This window comes from Aythya fuligula, chromosome 8, assembly GCF_009819795.1.
Source record: "Aythya fuligula isolate bAytFul2 chromosome 8, bAytFul2.pri, whole genome shotgun sequence".
Classification (NCBI taxonomy): Eukaryota; Metazoa; Chordata; class Aves; order Anseriformes; family Anatidae; genus Aythya; species Aythya fuligula.
Window position 1 is genome coordinate 24,482,269 of NC_045566.1, and position 10,705 is coordinate 24,492,973.

At 35.0% G+C, this 10,705-nt stretch overlaps 1 long non-coding RNA gene across 3 annotated transcripts in view; it reads left to right on the forward strand.

The window, feature by feature from the left end:
- The window catches only part of LOC116491704, a 34,199-nt gene extending 25,591 nt beyond the window's left edge, over positions 1-8,608 (forward strand). Inside the window, exons 3-6 of one of the 3 annotated variants that reach the window (XR_004253519.1) lie at positions 1,266-1,394; positions 1,522-1,706; positions 4,497-4,528; positions 6,651-8,606. This is a non-coding gene — a long non-coding RNA (uncharacterized LOC116491704). Of the gene's footprint in view, positions 1-1,265; positions 1,395-1,521; positions 1,707-4,496; positions 4,529-6,650 lie in introns of all 3 variants that reach the window. The other 2 variants (XR_004253521.1, XR_004253520.1) reach the window with 2 other exon arrangements.
- The last annotated feature ends 2,097 nt before the right edge of the window (positions 8,609-10,705 follow it).

Below are 10,705 nucleotides of genomic sequence, written 5' to 3' on the forward strand. Positions count from 1 at the left end.
AACATTATCTTGAATGTAAATAGGAAGAGACATTGATTCCGGTAACCAGAATGCTTCCAAATTTATTGATAATGATTTCCTAAAATCACTGTAACACTACAATTAATTAAAAATGTCCCAATTGCAAAGTTTGGTGCGTAAGTATTACATTTACAGTGCTTGGAAAACTTACTAGATTAACTTTTAGTTAAGCTATTTTATATCAAACTATTTTATATCAAAGACAAATGCAGCATTAAATTAAAGAATTTGTGCTGAACATGAAAATAATTAACACTTAAATAAAGATGTGCCATATGTTTTGGCAGAAACTGGAATATTCTGAAACATGGGGGCCTTCTGCTTGCAACCTTAGGACTTGAAATCTATTATAGTCTGGAAGCAAAAAAAAAAAAAAAAAAAAAAAAAAATCTTCAAAGAATATAGATATTGTTAAATGGGCATATTTTGTTTTAATTGATTGTTCAATCCAATTCAAAGTAATTATACACAAAAGTAATTATTCAAAATAAGTAGATGGGCTATTGATTATTTATTGCTGGCCATGCTGGTAAACTTATAGTATAAATGCAAGTATAAAATCTAAAAATTGTAGACACAGTTTGATCTTCTTGGTTATAGTCAGGTGTGTGAGAATCAGTAGCAACAAAGAAAGGGACAGACATGTTCCTATAAATGTTGTCTGTGAGACAGTTCCTTTCACTGGCTTCTATACTCCTGCACTTGTTTTTGGCTGAGACGGTTAATTTTCTTCATAGTGGCTGGTATGTTACCATGTTTTGGGTTTAGGAGAAAAATAATGCTGATAACACTGATATTTTACTTGTTGCTGAGCAGTGCTTACACTGAGTCAAGGACTTTCCAGCTTCTCGTGCTGTCCTGCCAGTGAGGATTCTGGGGCTGCACAAGGAGCTGGGAAAGGACAGAACCAGGACAGATGACCCAAAGTGGCCAAAGGGATGTCCCATACCACTTGGCGTCCAGCTGAAGAATAAAACTGGGGGGGAATTCGCCATGACTTGTTTTATATATATTATATTGTTATAAGCTGTGAGGAGATACAGAAGCAAGTGATGTAAATAACAGTATTTAATTGCTGGCAAGTAATACAGGTAACCTGTGATTGAGGACAGGATGGCATGTGAGGGCCCCCAGAATAAAAGTGATAACAGTTGGCAAAAATCAAATAACTTTTAAAAATACAGAATTCTGTTAAACTGTTAAATAACTTTTTGTTTGTTTGTTTGTTTTTAACTTTTGCACAGCTATGCATTTGCAGGTCTTAGCTGGAGTCTGCAGAGACAGACAAAAGTGCCAACATACAAAACAACAACAACAATAATAATAGTAATAAACAACTGCTATTTCTGAACTGCCTGAAATTTGGAAGAACTGTAAGTCTTGTGAGACTTGTCTCAGAAGGTATAGGCGATTCAGATAAGCACTGAATAACCATCAGACATTTTGCTGCTTGCTTATCTTTGGTTTCAAACTCTTCTTTTTATTTTTATTTTTTTTTAGGCTTATCTGCCACAACAAAAAGAAAAAGGAGGCAAGGCACTATTATGGTCAAATGCCATAAAAACATCAATAATAAGAGGTTTTTCAGTGCTATTTGACATTTCTTGGTACCTGCACCCTGAGGCTAACAACTCACAGTACAGAGACATTTGGTCTATGTTAATTTAAGAAAAGCAGCTACCAAGGTAAGATTTAAATTAACTTGAGGTGGAGTATTGGTCCATTTGGTTTTCTTCCTTGGTTTTGATTGATTCTTGTTTCCAGAAACATATTTAGTAATAGTTTTACTGAGTAGTAAACAATTATTTTGAAGTGGTCCTAAACGGAACTTTCTTCCTGACAGCTCTGCTTGGACATTCTGTAATAAAGGAATCTGACCAAAGTAACACTTTGTCAGAAAGAAGTGCTGCAAGAACTTTGTCACTTCTGTACCCTGAGGTACAAGTAACAGAACTGAATTCTTGCAAAATCCAGAACAACAGTCAGGAGGGCAGTTAAGTCCCCACCAACAAAAACTTTAATTGCTTTTCCCAAGAATATGGTGCTATATCTAATCTTCATTAACTTTACAATTTCTGCAGTTCTTTTCTATGGTCTTCTATACTTCTAAAATTACAAGCAATTTGGTTGATTTTATTCCTAGAAGAATAAGAATTAAACAAGAATTCTTAAAAAATAATTCAAAGGATAGTTTAGTAATAAGGAACAAACCTTAGTTTTTTTGAAGATCTTATATGTAATTTTACAGTAATTTTCTAAATATGTTATACAATATTTTTTTTCTATGCAAATTAGTTAGATTTATTCCACTTAGTCTAAATAAAACCTTTTCATCCTTGAAAGCAGGCAGGAATGTGTAACATATGTATTTATATATAAGTGTATAAATGAATTCATTGGAAGGTAACAATAGTGCTATATAGAATATAAATTCAATGTTATTTATAGAAATAAGCATACTATATATTAAAAAAGACACACTGTTTTGCTAATCTCTATCACAATGACAAACTGCAGTAATATATTTGTAATTACTTACAATATCAGATTAGTACAGCAGACAATGTACAAACTCCATTATTAGCATTAATCTCTACCTCTTGCCCTGTAAAAAAAAAATAAATAAATAAATTTCTAGATGTCAATTTTAAACAACAAAATAAGAACTTTCAGAATTTAAATTTTTTAAATTTAAAAAAATTAATTTTTTACACTTTTTATTCTCCATATAGTTATTTATATATCTTTACATATCTTCTCTAGAGAAAAATAAATAGATCAAAATGCTTCAGTCTTACAGATTTTCCAAAATTTCAACATCTGCAGTCAAACCCTTCCAATTTCTCCAACTTTTTTTTTTCATTTTGGACACTGGACACTATACTATTCCAATATCAATAATATAATGGTAAATAAAGATTTTAAATAGCTTTTTTATTCGTTAACATGCAGCAAAAGCTGCACTTTTGTTAACATGCAGCAATTTAGCACTTTCTACTGCATTGTAAGTTGTGAATTCATGATTCTTAGGGCTCTTTTTGGTTTTACTTATTCCCAGTATAGTTTCTTATTGCTTAAGGAGGTCATTCAATTTTGTTAGTTTGATAGTATGCATAATAGCTATTCAGAAAGATAAATACTTCTTGCTTGTGCCTTATTTACCAAATAGTTTGTGCCCTGTTTGTGAAATAACAAAGATTACTTTTCATCATCATTGTTCCACTACATTAATCTCTGTCTCAATCTTTACGTATCTGCAAATATGATCACTAATCATTTCACTTCCCCTTAGTAAGAAAGTCACTGGTCAAAGTATTAGTTTGGCCATAGTCGAGATCCAAACTTCAGGGAACTTGTTAAAGTAATATTTAGTTAAAAGTAATTTCAAAGTCTTTAGGGATATTAAGGTACTCATGATATCCTAAAGCAAAAGTTTGCTTGAGTTATATTTTGTCTCAATTGATTTGTTGTTGGTATTCAAATGCTGTGACAAGAGACTGCTGTTTACTTGTATGACAGTGTCAAGGATATGGTTGTCATTAAGTTCAAGTATAACAAAAAGGATTGTCAAAGACAGTGCAGCTACTCACTATTGCAAGTTAATTTCACAACTGGATCCCTTTAAACTTAAATAGTTGCATCCATTGTAGTTTCTTTCTGTCTGCGATTCCTGCAATTGAAATGTGTAGCCACTGTGTGACATAAATTACTTACTCCTCTCTACAAAGTCAAAAAGCTGTGCAGACTAAGTGGAATGCTTCGATGACATTGGAAAAAAGGTTAACACATGCAGACTTAATGCAAAGCAGAATTAGCCAATGTAACAGTAGTTATAAAATATTTTATGAATTCAGAGTTAGTGACCACTACATTAAATCACAATAAATATTAAATAGAATTGATGTATTTATTTGAGTTAATTTCCTCAGTATTTAATTTCTCTTGAATTGATTGCATGCGATTTCCAACATTTCATGAAAAGGATTGTAAATGCTGCATATTTATAACCTTTTAGTTAAAATATAATGGAACTTGAGGAAAAACCTCTTCTGCATTGCAAAGACACGCATTAGCAGTGGTAGGAGAAATAAGTATTAGGCAGATGGCTATACTCTAAGATCTGAATGATCATAACGATCCTTTAATTATTATGACAGACCTATATAATTATTCAAAAAGATTTCACTTTAACTCCATTGTCTCCAGTTTGGTTGGAGAACTACTTTTGGTTAGACACAAAATCTTCATAGAAAATGTACAAATGGTAAACAATATACCATAGCTGTGGTATCAATGGTTGTTTTACTCTGGTTTTGTCAGGTTACTGTTAGATTTTGTTTGTTTGTTTGTTTGAAGTTCTTTCTTTTGTGAATCCAGTTAATGTTACCTAATAGCATTTTATGCTTGTAAAAGATTTTTTTTGGTATATTTATTTAATTTTACTGAAGCAACTTTTTCTCATTTTCTCTCTGTAGGTGCTTTCATATCTCTACTTTGTGCTCTGAAGGTAGAAATCTACTTAACCTAGCTTCAAGTCCTGCCAGAACCTCTTTTGCTTAAGAGTTCTATTAACCCAGAAGCACTTGAAAAAAAATGTGAAAAGTGCTAGTAAAAGAGAATGGTGTCTTAAAGAGCTCTTCTACATCCTCATTTCTTTTCTTACCAAAATAACTTAAGCTGCAGCTAGCTGTATCTATGCTGACACGCTTAGAGAAGTAAAGAGCTCTAAGGCCTTCCAAGCACAGGATAAATAATTGTAGCAAGGAGAGGTAGTATAGATGTTTTTTCTTTCTATTTCATATGCCATAGTTATTGTGGGTATATGCAGAGAAGTTTTGTGTATAATACAAATGGGAGGTAGGCTGTCACAGGGAAAACTCAACTTGTGGTTTAGACCAGATCAGGATAGGAGCAGCTTAGTGATTTATTAGCAACATGTTATTAACTGGTTATCAACGAGCCATTCAGCATAGCTACAACAGCATTTACAAAATGTTAATGAAGACCTACAATCTTCTAAAGTTTTTATAACTGCTTCTCAAATGTTCCAGTCATATGCACACTACTAGTATGCCAATTCTCCACCTCTTGCAGGTTGAGGGTTGCACACTTCTGGGATGTGGTTCCCCCTGTTTACATATACTTTCTGTTAGAGCTGTGGGCACCCCAGCTTTATGTGTACCTTGCTGCTCCCTACAGCCTGATAATCCACAAACTTGTGAGGAAGGTGCCACGGTCACATACACATACCCAGGTGTGGGTCCCTCGTGCTGCACCATGCACTGTCTCTTCTCTAGCTCTGGATGTGGGCTGCTCATGACATGCAATGGAAAGGATGCTCTGCCCAGCCTAGGCAGAGGTTGTATATTTCTGCTGAAGCCAAGCCAGGTTTAGAGAACTGCTCTGTTATCCTTTTCTCATTTCAAGAGTCCTCACAACTGTTGCAAAATAAAGTTTGCAACCACAGACTGTTTAATTGCTGAGGTAGGAATGTCCTCCTGACTGAGAGTAATTTCTATTGTAAACTATCTGTAGAATGTCAAGCTGTAAGTCATACCTGTCACCACTAAGCTTTTACAGCAGAAACAGCTGCAGTAGCCCTTGTGGGTGTTTGCCTCAGAAAATTCAGCCTGACTCTGCTCTGTGAAAAGTTTAAGGAAATAATAGTAACTGGACATGTCAAAGCATGACTTCTTTCCAGAAAATGACAACGAACCAGGCTACTGGGTTTGTAACCAAGTATGGCTCCAAGAGTGTTTCTTTGTGTGTGCAGGAGGGAAGGGGAAGCCAGAAGGACTCACAAAAGTGTCAGAAAGCATTAGAAACATATGTAATTAAACAAGAACAGAAATACTTAGTTAATCATATTGTCTGTCCGAAATTACACTTAATATCACCTAATTACAATTAATATCACAGTCTTCCTTCTTGTTTTGTTCCCTAGTGTATTAATAAACAAGCTACAAACTCCTGCAGTTCTTTGCAGTAATGACCTATATGGATTTATATAGCTTTGCAGTCTTGTAACGTTGATAATGTAGGGCTGAGTCCATAGAGTCTTAATAACCATCTGCCTTATACTAAATATGTTCTGGCACCTATGTGTTCTGAAAATCAAAGGCATTCACTAAAATAGGAAGGTATAAAAATAAATTCTTTAACTTAGGAAAGAGAAAAGGAAAAGAAATCCAGAAATTTATTTTCCAAAGAATGCAGTCTCAGGTCTCAGCTGTAGAATGAAAAGTGGGAGGACTGAAAGGGATGGTCCTTGGGATTCAACTGTATTTCAGCATAGCATCATTTACAAGATTCAAGGTTTAATTATATGCTAGATGTAAGAGGTGAAATGAAACACAAGGAGAAAAGAGAAAGGCAGCTGTAGTGTAAATACAATTAATTTCCAGAAGAAAAAAGCTAACATTCTAAACGTTTCAATTGTGTATTGCTTAGAATGAAGGCGCAACTACTCGTGAATAACAAATGTTTGTCTGAGGCTGTGTTGTAGCAGGTAATTACTGTTAAGTTTTAACTTGTTCAGTCTCATGACATTTTTGATTAGCAAGCCTCTAAAACATTCCCAATAGAGAGGACTGTACTACTGACATGTATCTTTTTCTTACTCTTTGCAGTTCTCTCAGAAGCAATCTGAAGAGATTAGAAATCATACACACGGATGCTGGAACATGTTTGGTTTGTCACTTTTGTATGTACTGTAATAACTACAACTTGGAAAAGGTTATTAATTTTTGGGGGGCTGGCATGCCTCTTTTGTCTCTGAAACAATTTATGTTAACCTGAGATGACAGAATGGTTTTAGCAGCTTCCTAGAAGCTGTCATAACTATTACATTCTCCAAAATTCGATAAATCAATGCCTTTTATTTTTGCAAGAAAACTGTCTGCCTCGTCTGTTCTTCTGTAAATCTTGAGCTGCCATTTTTCATTTGCCTTTCGTGGCTGGTATTACAAAATCGCTTATTAAAATGATTTCAGAAATAAATTTCTATAATAAATTCTAGAGTATAATCACTAAAAATATTGGCAGGGATATGGATTTTGTTGTTGTTGTTGTTGTCCATCCATGTCTTCCCTTCTAAAGTGCAATAAAGTGTTGACCTTTTCTACTTCAAAAGACAAATTCTGTTTTATTATGTACCTTGTATCTCAATATCTTGTTGACTGTAGTACATTATGAATTTTACTGGATAACATAGTTCCTCCTATCAAGAACTGGCTATACCTTACTACAGTTCATTGAAATGTCTGACTGCTTTGGAATAGAGTAAAAATCTCTTGACAGATGTCCTGACAAAGCAATAACGAAAAGGTCATATTACTTTTCCTGCAGCATTTATCTTGTTTCTTTAGTGGCTGTGTACCATAAACTAGATCCAATTATATCTAATTAGAAACACCAAGTTCCATAATAGAAGTTAAAAAGCCATTAAACGCTTGTATTAAAATTATCACACATTATATTTCAAAATTCTAAAACTGTTAAATGGCATCTCATCAACATTACTATTCAGATCCAGTCTAAAATCTTTTTACCTTTTCTAAAGATCAAGGTCACAGAGCTCAGCAGTTCTTGTTTTATGGGGCCTTGGGGCCATTTTGAACTATTACTACTTCGAGAATTGTTGATTATGATTGAATACTGGAATAAAAGTACATCGTAGACATTCTGAGCAAGTCTTCCCTGACAACATTATCAATGTATGGAATAACAAATGCCTGATATTCAGTGACAATTATGAAAATGCTTACTTGTCAATTTTTGTCGCCCTTTGATAAGCCGCAAATTAATAAAGACTAAGTCTAAAAATATTGCATATTTGAGTATGTACACCAATTATGTTTCCTTTGTTCTGATTTTGAAAAGCACAGTAAAAATAACTGATGATGCTAAAGAAAATATTTGCTGTATTAATATACAATAATAACTTAGAAAAGTTTGGAACAGGCTATTTTGAAAAGGCACAGAATTTCACAGAGGTCTTTCAGCTGAATTTGAATTTTATTAGACCCATAGGTTGTTACATTGCTGATGGCATGATCACTGTTACGGCACCAGTAAAATAAGGTACTTTAATTTTGTGGCAGCTTTTTCACTGCTTTAAAATGACTTACTGTGCTCCATAAGATTTTTTATGCATAAGCAATATCAACAATAAACTTTGTTACATTCCAGCTAGCTCCATATTTTCAAATTTTTAATTTGAAAAATGGGTCCAAAGTCAAGGAGGAGTTATGTCACCAAGGTTGTTTCAGTAACACTCACTTCTACTTGGGAAGCATATGGATTCTGATTCGTACATTTGAAGAAGACTGGTGTACAGTAAGTCTCATTTTGCCTCAGCATTTTGTAACAAGAAGAGATTAGCCAGGTCACTATATTTTTAAGCCTTAATTCCACAGTTTCAAAAAACAGATCAAAATGTAACTTCGGTAATTATTTGACTAAATGCTTATTTTTTTTCTCTCTGTTTTGTCTTCGAGCGATTCATGTGTGATATACCCAAGTGGATATAACTAAGAGAAATACTTTCTAAGCTTATCTGGCTTAAAATAAAAAATAAATAAATAAGAGATTCTTTTTGTTACTGAAAAAGTAACAAAAAATTTTTTTGTTACTGAACTTGACGTTCATTACGAATCTGTATAGAGTGGGACAGTATTATTCTTAATAAAAATTAAGCTAGTGAAAAGAAAGTGAAATAAATGCAACTTTCTAACAGTTCCTTAATACTATTTTTTCTTTTAAAAAGTATAATTGGTTTATTTACAAAGTGCTTTTACTTTTAGCGATGTATTTTTAAAATCACCAAGGAGTTAATTATAAACAATTTATATTTGATATATTTAATTATAAGATAGTATGAACTTTAGAACAGAATGGTTCAATACAAGTGAGCCTTATATTCATGAGCCTATGGTTTTGATCTACTCCCTTGCTTCTCTGTTCCTCTTCCTTTCTCAGATATTTTTTTCTCTCTCACTCTGTTCATTCCATCTTTGATCTAAGTACAGACAGTAATACTGAATTTATTTAAGTCATGTGAAATGAGCACATTTTTAACCTTAGACACATTGTATCCAGAAGTCTTCTTTGACCAAGTTAAAGATGGTAATAACTAATTTGTAGATGATTTGAGCTTTGAAGTATAGTGATTTTTTTCCTGTTAGAAATTGCAAGGTACATCTATTTTTTTTCCTCTGACTTTGCAAAACAGGGACTAGATTCTTAGAGAAGTTGCTTAATTAAGGCTCATTTTATATAGCTGAGGGTCTAACTTCCTGCTTTAAAGCTTATCTGGCTTGAAAATTTTCCATTTCTCAAATACAGGTGTTCATTGTGCTCTACTGAGGTATAAACAATTGAAAAAACAAATCATATAGTGGTATGTAGGCCTATTACATGTCAAGATGAATTACAAGGGAGTGTGATGGCACTGAAGTGATAAAGGATTATGACTTTATATGCTGCTAGTGCTGAACCACAATTATCTTAGCCAAGAACAAGCAATTATTCAAAAAAAAACAAACCACAATTTGCTGTAAATGTAGACTACTCAGAATATATGGGTTGTGAGTCCTCCACTGATGTAAAATAGTTTAACTCAAAGGGTAAGTTTTCAGAATGATTGTGACCTTTTCATTTTCCTGAGTTATCAGTCTGTTTCCATATCATGGATAATTTTTTTCAGACATTCTAAGAATAAGACAGAAACAGTTATAAAACCTTACTCTAAGCCTCTCTAGTTTCAACAATTGTGTTGATTTTTTTTCTGTTTTCTCCTGGTGGCATTGCAAATTAGGAGGCAAGGATTTAACCTTGGTGGGAAGGGCCTAGTTCGGATGTTCCTCTGACAGCCTGGTCTCGGGCCACCAAGGGGCTTGCAACTGGCATGGGCTGCAGACACTAAGGAGCAGGGGACTGCAGAGGTGGCTGGTGACAGGGTGCCATGCCACATTGGCTTCCAGCTCACCCTGCTGCAGAGAGAACCAGAAGAAAAAAGCCAGTTCATGTCAAAATTACTCACTGGGGAGGTATGCAGCACTCCATATTTAAGGAGACTGCAGCTGTTACAGTTGGTGCCCTCCACACAGAAGGAACAACTCCCTCCTGAGGGAACTGCTGCCAGAGTGGGAACAGTCCTGAAGGAAGGGCTGCCACCGTGCCAGAGTGGGAACAGTCTTGAGGGGAAGGTTGCCACATCTGCCACCTTGCCAGAGTGAGGCCAATCCTGAGGGAAGGGCTAGCACAAATGCCACCAGGCCGGAGTGGGAACAGTCCTGAGGGAAGGGCTGCCACAACTGCCGCCTTACCTGAGTGGGGACAATCCTGAGGAAACTGTTGTTGCAGCTGCCAAGCCAGAATGGGGACATTCCTGAAGGGGCCATGGTCTGCTGCCAGCAGCACACCTGAGCAGGGCAGGACCACTGAGGAACAGAGCTGCAGAAACTGTTAGGTTCCCACCTCAACTGCTGCACCATCTGTTACTTCATTAGAGGAATTTTCTACCAGAGGACTGGTGGCAAAAACAAGGTAATCTGAGAATGGGCAGGTGGGAGGATAAGTGTTTGTCTAATTGTGTATTATTTTTTCTCAGTACTCGAGACGGCAATAAGAGGTTTGTTTTGTTGGGCTGAAGTAAACTGAAGTAGAACTGGGATGAGACTTG